This window comes from Ascaphus truei, chromosome 19, assembly GCF_040206685.1.
Source record: "Ascaphus truei isolate aAscTru1 chromosome 19, aAscTru1.hap1, whole genome shotgun sequence".
Lineage (NCBI taxonomy): Eukaryota > Metazoa > Chordata > Amphibia > Anura > Ascaphidae > Ascaphus > Ascaphus truei.
The window spans coordinates 3,255,218-3,272,064 of record NC_134501.1 but is presented as its reverse complement, the minus strand read 5'-3'; the positions used below and the strand labels follow the sequence as shown (position 1 = coordinate 3,272,064).

Genomic DNA, 16,847 nt, shown 5'->3' with positions numbered 1-16,847 from the left:
ATCAGAATCCATGATGCTTTATTATGCATCCTTTGGAATATGTACAGTAAACCATTTTCCTTACGATTTGTGTTGTATAGATTGGTCTAATCTGGTTGGTACTGGGGATTCCTATGGTCTGGTCTGGGTTATGGAAGAGAGCTAGTGTCAAGTATAAAAATGCAGGGCGATTATAGGCAATAATTACATTTTTTATCTTATGTGGACATCGCACTCCTGAATATCTGTATATAGCACATTTGGAGAATGAAATTCAAGTTGTTTTAACCCTTTCAGTGCTGTGGATTTCAGCAATAAAGCATTCTGCTCTGCATTGTAAAAGGGTAAAAGGATCTTGGAAGAACTGTTGTGAAGTGTAAGTAGGGTATTGGTTAGAAGCTATAATTTCCATATTTTATCCAGATGTAAACATCTTACTACTGGATTCTACAATAATTACACTAAAAGATGACCATACTGTTTAAAATGGTGTTTTAGAAAGCTGATAATGTCTTTACTTCCATTAAAGATCTAGGTTCCCCCAGCATATAATGAGTGGCCAACTCCATCCACACTTTATAGATAGAAAGGACAGGGGAAGCAAAAAGTCTGAGAACACTCCACTAGCACTTACATAAACCTCCCTCCAGACTCAAACATTATTACAAACACACACACACAGCCTACAAAATACACAGAGACACATCCTAAAGAGTAGAATCTAAAACCCAGCCTTCCACTCTCCAGAATTGATCATACGGAATCATTTGGGAATGGTTTTTTTTGTCTAGGGATTAATGGCTGGGAATCACTATTCTATATACATAAAAGTACATATAGCGATCACTGCTTGCTTGCCTCAGTCCACTTATACGAAATAGACTAGTGAGGACTCTGGTACTTAACCTTCTTGCTGAGATATTATCTTCATGCACACCCGGCCTGCAGGGAGAAAGCTTCAAGTCTCGCTAGTCAAGTAGTTGCAACAACTGAGAAGTGCACAGTGTCTAAAACTGGGCCTATTAGTCATCCTTATACTATAGCAGGCAAATAGTTATACAACCCCCTCATAAGCAAGATAACTTGGGAAGTTGCAGTGGTATACAGCATTAAAAACCACCTATTGGTGATAAATGACATTATTTTCTCCTCTTTATGGACAGTTTCTGATAACATTATCCAACTCGCATCTGCTACACAGTAACATAAATTGGTCTGTTGTAATACTGGTACCACACCAAAAAGATTGGACGCCGCTCCCACGCTAATCAATATACGTGAGTAAAGTGGAATACAAACAATTGTGTGTGAGTGATAGATACTGGGAGAAAGTTGCTCAACCCTCCGGAGAGGACCTGTTTCCAAAAGTCCTCTAATACATCAAATTTCCTACAAAATCCAGAAGGAGCAGGATCACCCAGAAGGTAAAAAACAGTAATAGTGGTGTCTCCTAATCAAATTCCATATCTAAAGTTAGTTTCAAACAGTAGAAATCAGTATGCACATAGTGGACCTTGAAACAAGTACAATGAATGTTACCTTCCTAAAGAATTTGTCACCCAATCTCCCAAAACAGACATGTATTATTCAAATCAAGATATATTTGTACCTATATATGTAAGGAAAATTCATAATTATGTATAGGGGTCTATAACTGCTAACAAAGAGTGCCTCGAAATGTAGCTTTGGCAAGTACGTATCATTCGCATGCACAGTGTTAAGAGCTCTGACTCCTGCTTAAAATGAAGGTATCCATATGGTAACTCTTCTAATAGATTAGAATTTTTTTTTATTGCTCTTGAATTTAAATTGTTCAAATATTCCTTGATTTAGGGAGGTACTTAGTGAACATAACCTGCAAGACTGTATGCCACAAACCTCCTATTCGTATATATAGCAGGATAACTACAAGGCTGGTAAATATTTAAACTTGGGTAAAATAGATGGTTGATGGCAGCACGTCTGCCATGTTTGATTGATTTAGTGGGTTATTTTACAAAGTAATGTATACACATTTACTATAGTAGAATACTTTTCATAGTCATAAGAGTCATAACATGCATATGGAGAAAGCGAGAGAGAGGGGGAGAGAGAAAGAGTGGAGAGTCAGACAGAGAGAGATAGAGAGGAGAGACAGAGAGAGAGGAGAGAGACACACACACATAGAGAGAGAGAGAGAGAGAGAGAGAGAGAGAGAGAGACACACACACAGAGAGAGAGAGAGAGAGAGAGAGAGAGAGAGAGAGAGAGAGAGAGAGAGAGAGAGAGAGAGAGAGAGAGGAGGGGGGGAGACAGACAGAGAGAGAGAGGGAGAGGAGAGAGATAGCGAGAGGAAGGGGGGAGAGAGAAAGAGTGGAGAGTCAGACAGAGAGAGATAGACAGGAGAGACAGAGAGAGAGGAGAGAGACACACACACACAGAGAGAGAGAGAGAGAGAGATAGAGAGAGAGAGAGAGAGAGAGAGAGAGAGAGAGAGAGACAGAGAGAGGAGAGAGAGAGAGAGAGAGGAGAGAGACACACAGAGAGAGAGAGAGAGAGAGAGAGCGAGAGAGAGAGAGAGAGAGAGAGAGAGAGAGAGAGAGAGAGCGAGAGAGAGAGAGAGAGAGAGAGAGAGAGAGAGAGAGACACAGAGAGAGAGAGAGAGAGAGAGAGAGAGAGAGACACACACAGAGAGAGAGAGAGAGAGAGAGAGCGAGAGAGAGAGAGAGAGAGAGAGAGAGAGAGAGGGGGGGGGGGGGAGACAGACAGAGAGAGAGAGGGAGAGGAGAGAGATAGCGAGAGGAAGGGGGAGAGAGAAAGAGTGGAGAGTCAGACAGAGAGAGATAGACAGGAGAGACAGAGAGAGAGGAGAGAGACAGAGAGAGAGATTTCTTGGACTTAAATATATTATTTTCACTATACATCCGTGTGCTGTATCGTCATTCCGTTGGAACCCAGCTTGGGTAATGTTTGGTATATATATACACTGTAAACTTGGTATATATATACACTGTAAACTGTAAACTTGGTATATACAGTATATACACTGTAAACTGTAAACTTGGTATATATATACACTGTAAAACTGTAAACTTGGTATATATATACACTGTAAAGTGTAAACTTGGTATATATACACTGTAAACTGTAAACTTGGTATATATATATACTGTAAACTAAACTTGGTATATATATACACTGTAAACTGTAAACTTGTATAAACTTACAAAATATAAAGCTGTAGCAGGTGTTATTGTGCCCTTATCACGATGCATTACGTTATCACCAGCGCGATATCGACCAACACGTTAACTCGTCATTGAAAACAATGTAACAATGCAAGTTTTATTGTGCGTTATTCCACGTTAATGGAGCGTCTTATACATATATACATGTCTGAATATTATATACACCAATACAAACACTTTTCCTGCAGCGGAAGGAATGTGCCTTCACTCACATGTAGCTGACTTTTCAAGATGAACGCTGGTTTGCAGATAGGGGTTAAGCGTCTTGGTCACTTGAAATCACATGAGACCAAGCCTAAGTATACGAGTTGTCAGCCTGATTGCAATGTTTTATATCTTTTCTATGACAGAAAATGACTGTAAATCCCTTCAGCGGTATTTTATTTTAGAGCGGCAAAAAAAATGCATAATTTGGATCGCATTTCTGACACTTATGAGAAGAGCTCTAAAAATGACTTTATTTAACATAAAAATATCCAATTAAGGCTTTATTCAGTGAAAATGTTCTATTTTTTCCCCGCTACAAAAACAAAGTGTTATGAAAAACTGAGGCTTTTTGTGTACTTTAAGGCTTTGTTAAGTATGAGTAACTAAATACTCCATCGTCCATATGTGTTGAAGTGAAATCTTAAAGCTGCAGACTTTAATAGTTTGTGAAAAGTTGATTACGTTAAATTAATAGGGCTGCAGAGCCTGTCTTTTCAGTTTATGAGCCCTTACTCTTCTTTTCATGGTTAATAAGCCGTTTATATAAATAAAAGGAGCGCTTTCATTCCAATGCTGGGACACTTCATATTGACTAGCTCCAAGCATTCATTAATATGAACATCGGACATATTATATTATTATAGTTTTATCGCGGAACAGACCTGACAGCATATTTCTATTCTCTGCCATCAGTCAACGTGCAGCGCAGTGCCCACTCCCATGTTAATTATGTGTTTAATGATGGGTCATTCATTTGCTTAGATGCCCCAACACTGTCAGATTCATGTTGCACCCATATAGAAACCTCTGTCATCTGTCGGGCGTCCCGCATCATACAAATCCACTTACACAATCCCAAGGTGAAACGCAACCAACAACCAACATGTCTAAGAACCTGCAAACTCCAAAGTTTGGGATTTTACCCCCCAAAAACTAAACTTAAACACAATGGGTCCATATGCCACTTTGTAGCGAGTATGTACTTGTGCTGTTATTGTAAAACAATGCCACTTGTTTTAGGCATATCTCTGTGTATAGTGACCATAACTTTGACGCCTTCCTTCCTGGCTAACATTGCACGCGCAACGAAAAGTCGCATTGTCATCGTCATCAAGAGAACCCAATACGCAGTGATCAGAGGAATCCACGGCTGATCTATCCAAGAAGAATTAAATGTTCAATCTAACAAAAAACACTTTCCACTATCCAAAGATAAAAGCAAACTGCTCACACCCTTTAATGTCAATGATTCGTAGCAATGCACTCAGGCTGCCTCCAGGAGTAAGCGGCTACAATGCTTTACATCCTAAGGTTGAACCCACTGTGTAACAAAAAACTTTTTGTTCTGAAACGAAGTAAGAGGTTGAGAGAGGCCCATGATATTGTTACATGCCTCTTTGCTGGAGAAACTCAGTTTACCGTTGACACAATCTGTGTGTCCCCACAACTGTGTCCCAGCAGTTTCTGAAAAGATCTGCAAAGTCTGACAGCAGAGAGCGCCCGACGAGATCACACTGCCCCATCTGATCATCCCATACACGTCATATCAGAAGCTTGACAAAAAAATATATTAATCGCAGCATTCGTCTAAAAGACACTGATTCCACAGTAAGCTTCTTAAATACATGTGTTATGTCTTCTTCTTGTCCTATTGGAGCTGTAGATAGCAAATAAATAAACAGCACTGCCAAAATACAAAAATATATGTATGTGTATATATATATACTGCTCCCCCACTGTGTTAAGTATCAGATCATCCATATGCAACTTATACTGCCAATAAATAAAGGAAAATGCATTCATTTACCGGCTTACAAAAGCCAGTCCAATCGGGTGCATCTATTATAAGCTCTTGCCACTAAAATATTATAATTCCTGCATCAGAATCACAAATGTTACTGTATGCAATAGTGTTGATTGTCATGGAAACCTTTGATAGGTGAGATATGTAATGCACTAGAGTGGAATAATAATTTTCTCTATGTTGCACACTCCAGATAATGCTTTTACACATTATGTTTTAAAAGTCCGGCCTTAAGAAATGAATACAGTAATTTAAACCCCAGTGGTTATTACTTTTTTTTTTTTTTGCATATATGTGCAATATTAATACAAATTCAGTTCAAACGGCAGAAATGTGCAGATGTTGTCTTTGTACAAAATGACAAAGGCCAAAATAATGCATGCATTTATTTGCTTTTAATGTACCTACTGAACAATTAGGCTAAAACACTTTGATTAATTTGCTGTTGCCTGAGCAAACACTTAAATGCAAAGATACGTTAGCAAGAAAAAATATTGACTAGCTTGATAATTAACTTTTCTGTAGACGTGAGTGCTGCATATGTACCAGAATAAATGCATATAGGCCAGTGTGCATTCATAACTCATTAAGTAAACGCTCAGAGAATGTTAAATTTTGTTCTATAAGCTGACAGAGGATTTGACACATTTAAGCTCATTTGATGAAAAGGAACCTGCAACACATTTCTTGCTACTTAATGCACTTTTCCTCGCTTCAGGAAACCGAGCCCACCAAGACAAAAATACAAGTTGCGGATTTCTTAAAAATAAGATATGAAAAAGTTTTCACAGACTTGACGACAACTTTGAGTTCATAAAGCAATATATTTGTTCCTTTCAATCAGCGATGTTGACGCTTTTCAAATTCTTTCTAGAGGTTGAACATTATTTACCAACATTTTTTTTTTTGCTAAAACCCATCTTAAATTATTTTCAACCCTCGTTCTGTACACCATGTTCTAAGAAATACAGTTGTTACATTAGCACAAATGTATGAAACACCCAATACTATTAGCAACAGAACAAATTATAGCTTCAAGCAATCAACATTGATTTTATATACACCACATCATAAATGATGCACCGAGGAGGAAATGTCTTCATTGAAACATCACCTGGGCCAATGAAATAACGAGGATAAAAAGCACGACCAGTTGGTGCTGCCAGTGTAAGCATCACCGTGGGGTTTCACCGTAACACCGGTTTGAAATACCCACTATTGTTCTCTATTTTTGAAATCATACCGAAGTTCTTCTAATGAATTAACCCTGTGATTACCAATGCCAACCTAAGCGGTGATGAATTAGCTAGAACCCCAGACAGAAAAGCAACATATTATTCTGATGCCGAGGGAAAAAAACTAAATAGAATTTACAAAGCTCATTAGAGTATTCTGACGATTTGATTTAAAAACTGAACGTTTGTTACATTTACATCTGTTCTTTTGTTTGTACATTTCAAATCTTATCATTATTGATGCGGCGATGCAAAGATACAACCTTCATTCGCCTCTTATCCTGGCGATAGAAATTAATACCAAAATAATACAAAATTTAAATTAAAAAAAAAAAAGGTTATCAAGTTTCTAAATTCCAGAAAATGTTTAGTTATGTAAAAGAAAAAAAAGATTAAGATGGTAAAACTGATATAGCCAGGAATTTAACCACTGCAGTGCTGAGATGAGGGTAAATACAAAACATATTTCTGGAATACTTTGAAAGCATCCTCAGTGCTTTAAAGGGTTAATGGGAGAACAATATTGTGTTGACATAAGGTGACATCCCATTTAAGAAGCACTTTAACCCCTGCCAGGGGAAGGGTTAACACACAAAGTCTTCATGTGATGTGTATTCAGTGCCTGTAAATGTTTGCAAACACAGTTGAAAACATGATCTTGTATCAGTAATGTGTGCAAAGTATTGCACCCTTATATTCAGTGTTCTGTACATTGATTCTAATTGTAATAACTAATACTGCACATTGATAGTGACATCTGCTTCAGATTTTTTCCATGCTTTGCAGAAGCATCATCTAATCTGATGAGCATCTTTTTGTTATGGAGAAAACATCCCCAAATTAATAATTGTGGATTGCTCCTCCCACCCAATAATAAGAACTATAAAATGATAACAGATAGCTGGATTATAACAGATTATATGAACAAGCAATACAGAAGGTGTCAAGTGTTGAAGTAGCTTTTAGATAGTAATCATCACAAATTCCCAGGATCTCTACAACGTGGAGCTACAGGTTGCTGCATTGTATGAAAGTGTGACAACAAAAAGTTCCATAGGAAGATCTCCAGCCTCCTCTATTGCACAGAAGAAACCCCCCAGAGAGCACCCCCTCCCCTCCCCCCAATCTGATCTAGTGACTGGGAATACTTACTTCCAAGCCTCCAATACTAAACAATCAGGCAGATCCCCTCTGATTCCAGGTGTTATCCAAGTTAGTACAGGGGGTAATACAATAATGACATAGGATCCAGTGAGGGCTGGAAGGTAACGAGGAGAGGATGAATATTCAATAGGGAGATTGAGCAGAGAAGAGATCAGTGTCATCCACAGCTCTGGACGGGTTGGAGTGGTGACATCACCGCTATAGCTGGGAGCCTCCCTGGAGCATCTTGAATTTAGTTAAAGTGACATTGTCCACTCTGTAGCAACAATCCAATCCAGGTGAGGTTTATCACCTCAGGTCTTCCAATCAGAAGGAGAGGGTGGGTTATGCTCTTATTGCAGGCAACCCATTCATAGAGCTGGAGAAGCAATGTTGGAAGGACCTCCCCATCTGGCAGAGAAAGAAGACTCTCTAGGAGAGACCTTTGGATCCAAGAGTCAGGATCACCTGCTCCTGGTGTTCAATGCAAACTCTGTTTGGATTGGGGGTGCAGAATCAGGACTGGGTGTGGACAGGCAATGCTATAATGAAAGATATGGAGGATAGAAATCCTTGGTTGTCTAATGAAATCCCTTCAGGATCCCATCTAAGTGAAGTTGTATACTACAATGCATGGACTGGCTAAAGTCATGGATTAGAGATATAAAACAAGGGCTTGCTGGGTCAGTGCATGGAAAATCTAGAGAATAAAGATGAATGCTACAGGAAGCCTGAGAGATGACCCCATTCCTCGTGGAATAATCCACTGAAATACAGGGACTTGATACAACTGCAATTGGTAGTTATAAAACAATGATTGTTTTACCCAATCATTGGTTTTCTAGAGATTGGGGACCTTTTTTAGTAATCTAGAAATAAATTGTGATCAGTAAATATCCCACTATGTACACTGTGTGTGCATATCAATATAATTCTAAAAACAAAACATGCTAAAAGTTCTTAAAATTCGTAAAATGTCAAAGTAAACATGGGTATCAACAGTACTGGCATGAGCATCATATATTGGTAATAATGAAGGAGGTAATCTGCTTCACCCTTTATAATGGTGGACATAATGATACATAAAATAAAAATCCTACAATGATGAAATAATTCTGCAATCTGAGTTAAAATGTCAACATGATTGTTTAATATGCAATTTCTAGTTTCACTACTTTCATTTCAACTTCAGTTAAGCCTACAAAAAACAATGGTGCCGACAGTTAACCCCCACCCAAAAATAGCTATGGGACGGTGACGCTGCAATGTCCCAGGATATGTCGGTGAAATGTTTTAAGTAAAGATATGTTAATGTGAGAGAGCTTTGAGTGAAATCTATGAGGCTAGTAACAGCAAAGCTAACTGGCTTACTACCATATGTCAGTCCTTACAGCGCCATTACAGAATACACGAATGGGGTTTAATAGCAATAACGTAGAATCGTATCCTTATGTTATTCGAACACAAAGTGATGTGTTATTTTGAAAACAGATCCCCTTATTTAAGAAAGAAGAGTGAAATGTAGGTTTGGAAGGTGGCACTCTGTAACTCCTGGTAGGATCACAATGTGATTTTTGCTCACCCCAAACATGTCAAATTTGCCTGGACTATATTAAGCTCATGGTGTCCGTAACGTATGCAAAACAATTGGATACATTTAAAATAGTTTTTAAGCCTAAGAAATCATTCATATTGGGTATAAGTGCAGCTTTCTTCTGAATGAGACACGCATTTGAAATGACTGAGATTTAGGCCTGAAACTGTAAATGTTTTAAGTTCTCAGGGTCATCTACTGTATGATTAGCTTTGGAAATAATGCGTGACAGCTAATATAACGAAAGAATGAGGAAATAGGTATCAGATTGGTGAAACCTTCTCTAAATGACAGGCTTGGCAAGCATGGGAATGGTTAATACCCTCGGCTTATGGAAAATCCTGTCATTATTTGCAAATTTCATGGGTAACTTGAAATAGCATTTTTCCCCCTAACAAACACCCAGTGACCCTGTGACTGAAATTGTTAATATTTGATGTTAATAAAAAGTGTGAGCAATAAGTTAGAAACTTAATCTATTATAACCCACGCAATAGAAATAAATACATCTGGTTTGCTGTAGCTGTTCAACAAATCTTTATTATCTTTCCAGTGATTTTTTCTCTCCTTTTTTTCCATACGATAGCATTCAGTGGGTATTTGCCCACGGGGCTTTAGGTTTTTTATTTCGATCAATAACAAATATTTTGCTGCATAATTAACGCATACTATTAAATCTATATATCACGAGAAAATTACATTAAAAATAAGTTTGCAGACATACTGTACCAAGGAATAAAAGTCTCATGGCTGGGAACGGGGTTTTCTTTTCTTTGATACCAACTCGTGCAGTTTATTTTAATCAATTTATTTATCCAGAAAAAAAATATTTGACCAGGAAAAAGGCATTGAGGAGCTTCAAGTATATTCTGGGTGTATACCAGTTTTGCCCCAAATACATGGAACATAATAACACAGTACATACACATGGTGATACATTAAATACACAGAGTGCTGTATATAGTGCACAGTATTGCACAGGTACTGGGATCCCCTTTATTTCCAGGGTTTGCCTCTTTAAAGAGTATATATATATATATTACTTTGTGTGTTTGAGCTTCTCCCCACAGGCGCCTGGGCCGGGACTGGGCTCATACACATGGCCCTCTCCTAACCTACAGAACCGCGGGAAAAGTGCACGGAACCACCCACACCGACAGACCCCCGCCTTCCCGGGACAGACCCCCGCCTTCCCGGGACAGACCCCCCGCCTTCCCGGGACAGACCCCCCGCCTTCCCGGGACAGACCCCCACCCCACCCCAGCCTCATTGTTCACCCGCCCTGACTCAATGACTGAGAGACCCCCATGTTACACCCCCCTCCCTATACATACACACACACACACACACACACTCACTCACTATGATAACCATGCAAAATAAATTAACCACTGCAGTGCCAATGCAATACTCTGCCCGGCTCAGCTGGTTCATGTCCTCTCACTGCGCTGAATGGGGGTCAGCAATACATAAAACTAGCGCTGAAAGGGTTACACAGCAATATAACTGGGGGGGGGGGGGGGGTGAGCGGACATGTGGATTTTGTTTTGCGCCCCCCCCCTTATAATTATTTACAAAAGCCTCCCCCCCCTCCATTTTCCTCAAATGTGTAAAGATGAAGAAGATTCATTAACATGAGATCGGATTTTACTGACACAGCTGAGATATGAGATCTCCCGCGGGCATTTCCATGGGCAGAAGCCGGGCTAATATCCTCATATCTGCGCCCATGTGTCCCATGGGGACACCTGGCAAAGTTGACAGACACTCTGCTTTAGGGATGCACTATAAGAAGGACAGGCTGGTGGGGGGGGACAGGCTGGTGTGGGGGGGGGGGGGCAGGCTGGTGTGGGGGGGCAGGCTGGTGTGGGGGGGGACAGGCTGGTGTGGGGGGGGGGGACAGGCTGGTGTGGGGGGGGGCAGGCTGGTGTGGGGGGGGGGGACAGGCTGGTTGGAAGAGAGGGGCAGTCATTTTGGGGTTTGTTTCCTGCACTAAATGCAAAGTGATTTGCACAATATTTAATGTCTGCAATAGAAAGAAAGCATTGAGAGGGCAGCGCCAGCTGCATGTCTCCTCCTCCCAGCCCGGCGCTGTAATGAGCGCTAATAACCGATCAGCAAGTGATTTCATACAAGGAGCCCAGGCACCCCGGGACATGCAGGCACCCTCCATACCCCCATCACTGATTGCATGCAAACATCCCAGGCTTGCACTGAAGGGGGTGATACAGCACCCCCTCCTCCCAATGCCCCGATTTAACACATGCAATCTAGGATTAGCGATTAAATACATGCAGCCAACCCCAGCGATACACAATAACAGAACATCATTAGCTTCAGTGCCCTTTAGCACCCCTATAATAATGCATGCACCCAAGTGTCCCAGAGACACGCACCCACACAACACAAGCATGTCACATGTACATTAGCACCCCTATAATAATGCATGCACCCAAGTGTCCCAGAGACACGCACCCACACAACACAAGCATGTCACATATACATTAGCACCCCTATAATAATGCATGCACCCAAGTGTCCCAGAGACCCGCACCCACACAACACAAGCATGTCAGATATACATTAGCACCCCTATAATAATGCATGCACCCAAGTGTCCCAGAGACACGCACCCACACAACACAAGCATGTCACATATACATTAGCAGCCCCCTATAGAACGCAAACATGGAAGCATGTCCCTTATTTGATGCCCCTATGCAACAAGCACTCTGAAAGCAGGCAGCCCCCTACTAACACCATGCACCCACAGACACCCCTTCTTCATCCAATGCCAGCACAGGCTCTGCGCCTCCCGGCACCCCCTAAAGATAGCAGGAGGGTCACTCAGTTCTCCCAGGACCAGAGCAGCCGCTTCCTCCCCACCCCCCCTGCACCCCACAGCGGTGCAAGTTCCCTCCTGAACCTGTTACTTTGTCCCTCTGTATAAGAGCAGACACAATGTAGAGGGATGTGTCCACGGCGGGTGCTCCCCCTGCCCCTGTGTTTCCAGGCCACGCTCTTCTCCTCTCAGCCCGAAAACCTGTCCTGATACCCGGTGCTTCCCTAGCACTGTGCAGGGACTATCCCCCCACAGCACAGCACAAAATGGCAGGTCTCCCCCTGCACCCCACAAACCTGGCACATGTTATGGGATCAGCCAGCCCCGGGAACATGTAACCCCCAACAAGTGTGTGACCTTGGGCTCACCCCCCCCCCCCCGGGGGCTAACCCCCCCCCGGGAGAGGAAGGCAGGACAAGCCTCTTCCCTGAAACTTTACTCTGCAACAATGTTACAAGAAAGAAAAGTTTCCCAGGAAGTGAGCGCAGAGGGGCCGGGGGTCCGCGTTAAGTTGGGGGTCGGTGGGGGGGAGGGTGATACAAAGTACCGGGGTGTGGGAGCAGCAGCAGGGCAAGAGCAGCGACATCTACATAAATCTGCTGATCTCTCCAGGCTACATTTCAATGGCTTCTTCTCCCCTCCTTTCAGTATTTGCTGCTGCTCCCCCTGACAGCCCGCGATGGAGATTGAATAATACTGTAATATTATAATAATAATAATTATTATTATTATTATTATTATTAAATCGCTGAGGAAAACGCAGCCCCCCCCAGTGTTAACCCCCCCCCCTCCCCCAATAAAAAAAATACATTAAATAAATGCAATTCCTGCTCCATCAACAAATAAATACAAATAAGCTGCCTGCTCAGGGGCATCAACCTGCGTTACCCTTCTCCCTTCCTTAATTTGGGGAGGGGGTCTTACCTTGCAAATGTTAAAGCATAAAAAGCCCTCGGAGAGAAACTCGGGCACGAAGCGATGTACAAAAATAAGCCTGTGTTCAGTGAATAATGAGGCATGTCCACATGAGTGACTGGATCAGTCTCCTTTCTTTTTTTGGGTGGGAGGGGGGGGGAGTGGGAGAGAGATTCAGGAGAGGAGGGGGGGGAGAGGTGTGAGAGGGGAAAGTGCAGCTTCTGAACTGTCACGGTCGCCCACTTCTAACCCTCCCAAAGTGTCCCCAACACCGTGACACCCCGAGCAAGGAGAGGAGGGGAGGGGGGGGGGGGGGCTTTCTGTTGTTTAATTATTGGACGCGGTCCTCGTTGTGCAGAATAACCCGGTTTCACTGATAGAGATCAGCAGACCCCCCCAGCTCCCACCCCCCCAGCTCCCAGCTCGGACCCCCCCAGCTCCCAGCTCGGACCCCCCAGCTCCCAGCTCGGACCCCCCTCTCTGGTAGGTGAGGTGCAGTGTGCCCCCTCCTCACACACAGGGAAGCAGCAGCAGCTCCATTGTCGCCTTGGTGTCAGTCACAGGCAATAGATACATAGATACAGGTCTTTGCGGCATTGAAGCTTTGATGAGCCAAAAAGCTGAACCCTTCATATAACAACCTCCAAAGACATGCTCTTGTGATCGTCCATTTCTCCCTCCCACCCCCTTCATCTTAAAAAAAAAAACCCCAAAGCGTTTCTCAGCCACCCCAGCAATCTCCCCCCTGACCTTGGAGCACACTTATTAAACCATATCTACATTAGAATAAACACATTGTCAGAGGGGAAGGAGGGGGGGGGGGGGTGCAGACATATTAAAGACTCTGTCTGTCATTGCTGCCATGCCTGGAAACAAGAGACACACAGAGAGAAGGGTGAGAGAGGGTGAGAGGGAGACAGAGAGAGAGAGGGTGAGGGGGAGAGAGGGAGAGGGAGACAGAGGGTGAGGGTGAGAGAGGGAGTGGGGAGAGAGAGGGAAAGAGAGGGAGAGAGGGTGAGAGGGAGGGGGATCCTTACCTGTTCCTTGGAAACTATTTCAAGTGTTGTTCCTTGTGGGAAACTCCTGGCACAGGTCTGTATGGGCAGCGGGAGCAGCAGAGAGAGCAGCAGAGGGAGCAGCAGAGGGAGCAGCTCCGGCGTTCAAGAGAAGTAAATCAGACATCCAGTGACGTTGATTTTGCACTGTAACCTTGTGGCGTATTTAATGTAAATAAGCCAGTTATGTTGCCAATCGCAGGCACACAAAACACTTAAAGGTCCCCAGCACTGCCTGCACCCCTCTCCCTGTCTCACTCAGATGTGACTTTTATTTGCATACACTGTTTAGCAGGATCCTGGATCTTCCTGAAAACAGTACCCCCCCCTGCCCCCCCACACTGCCAAACCATTCTGAAAAATATGATTTTAATTAATCACGTAGTAGGCATGGAAATTAGCATACGGTAATTAAACTTAGAGAGAGAGAAGGAGAACAAAACGTCATGGTGGTTCTGTGCCTTAAAGCTTGGGAATAATCAGGGAAATCATGCCTTTCCAGGACTTTCATTATCAAACTAATAAGTTTTTATTTGTAGGAAAATGCAACTTTAACGGTTGTTTTTATTTATGTGATTTAATTTTTTTTTAAATGGTTTTAGTCAGTATTATATTGCAGAATAAACAAGGTGGAGATGTGACTGGTGCAATAGAAGCAAGCAGGGGGAGAAGAACCCACCCCCCTCCGCCCCCTCCCACCCCCCTGAAAAATGCAATTATGGATTCTGTGTCCCATAGTTTACAAAAGCTGGGTGCCTCAATAGAGCCTTTGTTACAGGATTATATAATGATTGGGGAGTAATTATGGGAAAAAAATATTTAGTAATAATAAAAAAAAGTATCAAGATACACCAATGAGCTGCTTGTTTCAAGAAATAAAAGGTTGCATGTGACATTATAGTCAATCTAATAACTAAAAGCCAGGATCTAAAGGGTTGACAAACAGAAAAAATACTGTGATGTGCATGATTAAGAAGAGATGGAGACAGATTGATTATTCAAAATGCCAAGCCACAGGGACTCTTAAAACATTGATTCAGGTAGGACTAGTTTCATCTTGACTGAAATGAGTTCCCTTAAGATGACTGGGATACATTTTAAATCTGTTTACTCCAACAATGCATAAAAATCAACACATCACCCAAGAAATAAACTCAAGGAAAAAAATAGTTTATTTTATATAGAGGCTGAAAAAGGGAACTTGAAATAAATTTCTATTTCCAAAATCCCTCCACCTTTTGATTCCAGTCTTTGATTTTAACAGCCTGGTTAAATATTACACTTGTGGATAACTGCACCCAGTTGAATGCAACCTTTTTGAATAACACTGGTTGCAAGTGTATGTTTTTGTTTGTGTTCCATATATTCGTTTATAGGGTGAAGTTTATAGACTCAATATGATCAAAGCCACTTTAATATTAAAAAAAAAAAAAAAAAAAAAGATTCCCATACAAAAAAAAAAGTTGGTGAATTCACTATGCATTTTCCAGTTTGATTTGTATGAAATTCCCATTGAACAGATTCCAAAATACAGGTTTTATTCTTCATAAATTAGCATAGCAATCACATCAATAATATCACTATCTCTATGGGAATGATAACTGGAGCAGTGGGGTGTTCTTTATTTCGATTCTTCTTTGGATCAATTCTGTCTTCCTTTGAATTTGTTATTGTAAGTCAAGTGATTCTTTATAAGTGACAGCAGTGACAAAGCAGCAAGGATGGGAAAAGCAGGTCAAAGGAAGTTGCCATATGGACGTTAAAAAGGCACTTTTTATACTGGATAATAGGGGAGATGTATGTTGAACTCCACCACCAGTAGTCTAAACATGATCCAAATCATTTTATTAGGGGACTCATGGAGTTATTAAAAAAAAAAAAAAAAATCCAAATTGTATGCATCATACAGAAAGAGATCTATAATTTGCTATTATTTTATATACAGAAGTAATGATTGCTTAAAAACTATTTGGTAATGTTAATCTCAGTTACTGATCAACATTTCACCAAACAACATTTGAATTCACCTTTCAAGTTTAAAAATGGGGTGGTGGGAAGAATTCAAGTGGAATGGTATTTTTTTATATACTGTATATATTGACAATATTAAATGAGGTTCAGTATATATCTACTGTACAGTATATTACATTGTTCAAACTTTTGTATGTTTTAACCTTATACTAGTTTATCATGTGTGTGGTTTTACATGATTTCCAGACCACGAATGATTACAATTTAATTTTAGTGTTACAAAATGTACCTCCATAAAATAATGTGTACCAATAAAACAGTAATAAATGATGATATTTTAGTCATCACCTTCTCGTATTCCACAAAACAATGTAAATATTTATTCTTGTCCCATTTAAATGATTCAGACATGGAGTCTTGTTTTCTCTTAAAAAACATTGTAAAATAATACATATTAAACTTTTATGATGGCGAAATAAAAGGCATCACAACCTGCAGAAATCTATCTATACTGAATGATCATCTCCTTTACCCCAACTCTTAAGTTTGACAAAATCGGATTCCTTTACTGTCACTGTTGTGTTTACAAGCACATGCAAAATTATTACATTTGATTAAAAAAAGGTTCTATCCCTTTCAGTGCTGAAGTGGTTAATGCAGAATTCCTTTACCAATCCTGCCATAAAAACCTGACTTTGAAAAGTTGAAGGAGCTTAAGGCTTCAGTGTATATGGACAAAGGCAAAAGTGGAGCAATTCTCTGGCAAAACAATTGCACCATATGTATGAAAGAAAAGAAAAATCCTTTTGATTTTAATGGGATATTTTCCTTTTGATAGGTATGGTGCAGATATTTTGGCCCATAATTGAACTACT

The 16,847-nt window shown here is 41.1% G+C and overlaps 1 protein-coding gene across 7 annotated transcripts in view; it reads right to left on the bottom strand.

Annotated features, from left to right (window-relative positions):
• The window catches only part of ZNF536 (zinc finger protein 536), a 422,190-nt gene extending 407,906 nt beyond the window's left edge, over positions 1-14,284 (bottom strand). For 4 of the 7 annotated variants that reach the window (XM_075576322.1, XM_075576320.1, XM_075576318.1 and 1 more), the window contains exon 1: positions 12,956-13,239. The gene's annotated coding sequence lies outside the window, so the exon portion shown is untranslated. Of the gene's footprint in view, positions 1-7,604; positions 8,018-12,955; positions 13,240-13,983 lie in introns of those variants that run through there. The other 3 variants (XM_075576319.1, XM_075576323.1, XM_075576321.1) reach the window with 3 other exon arrangements.
• Positions 14,285-16,847: the final 2,563 nt, after the last annotated feature.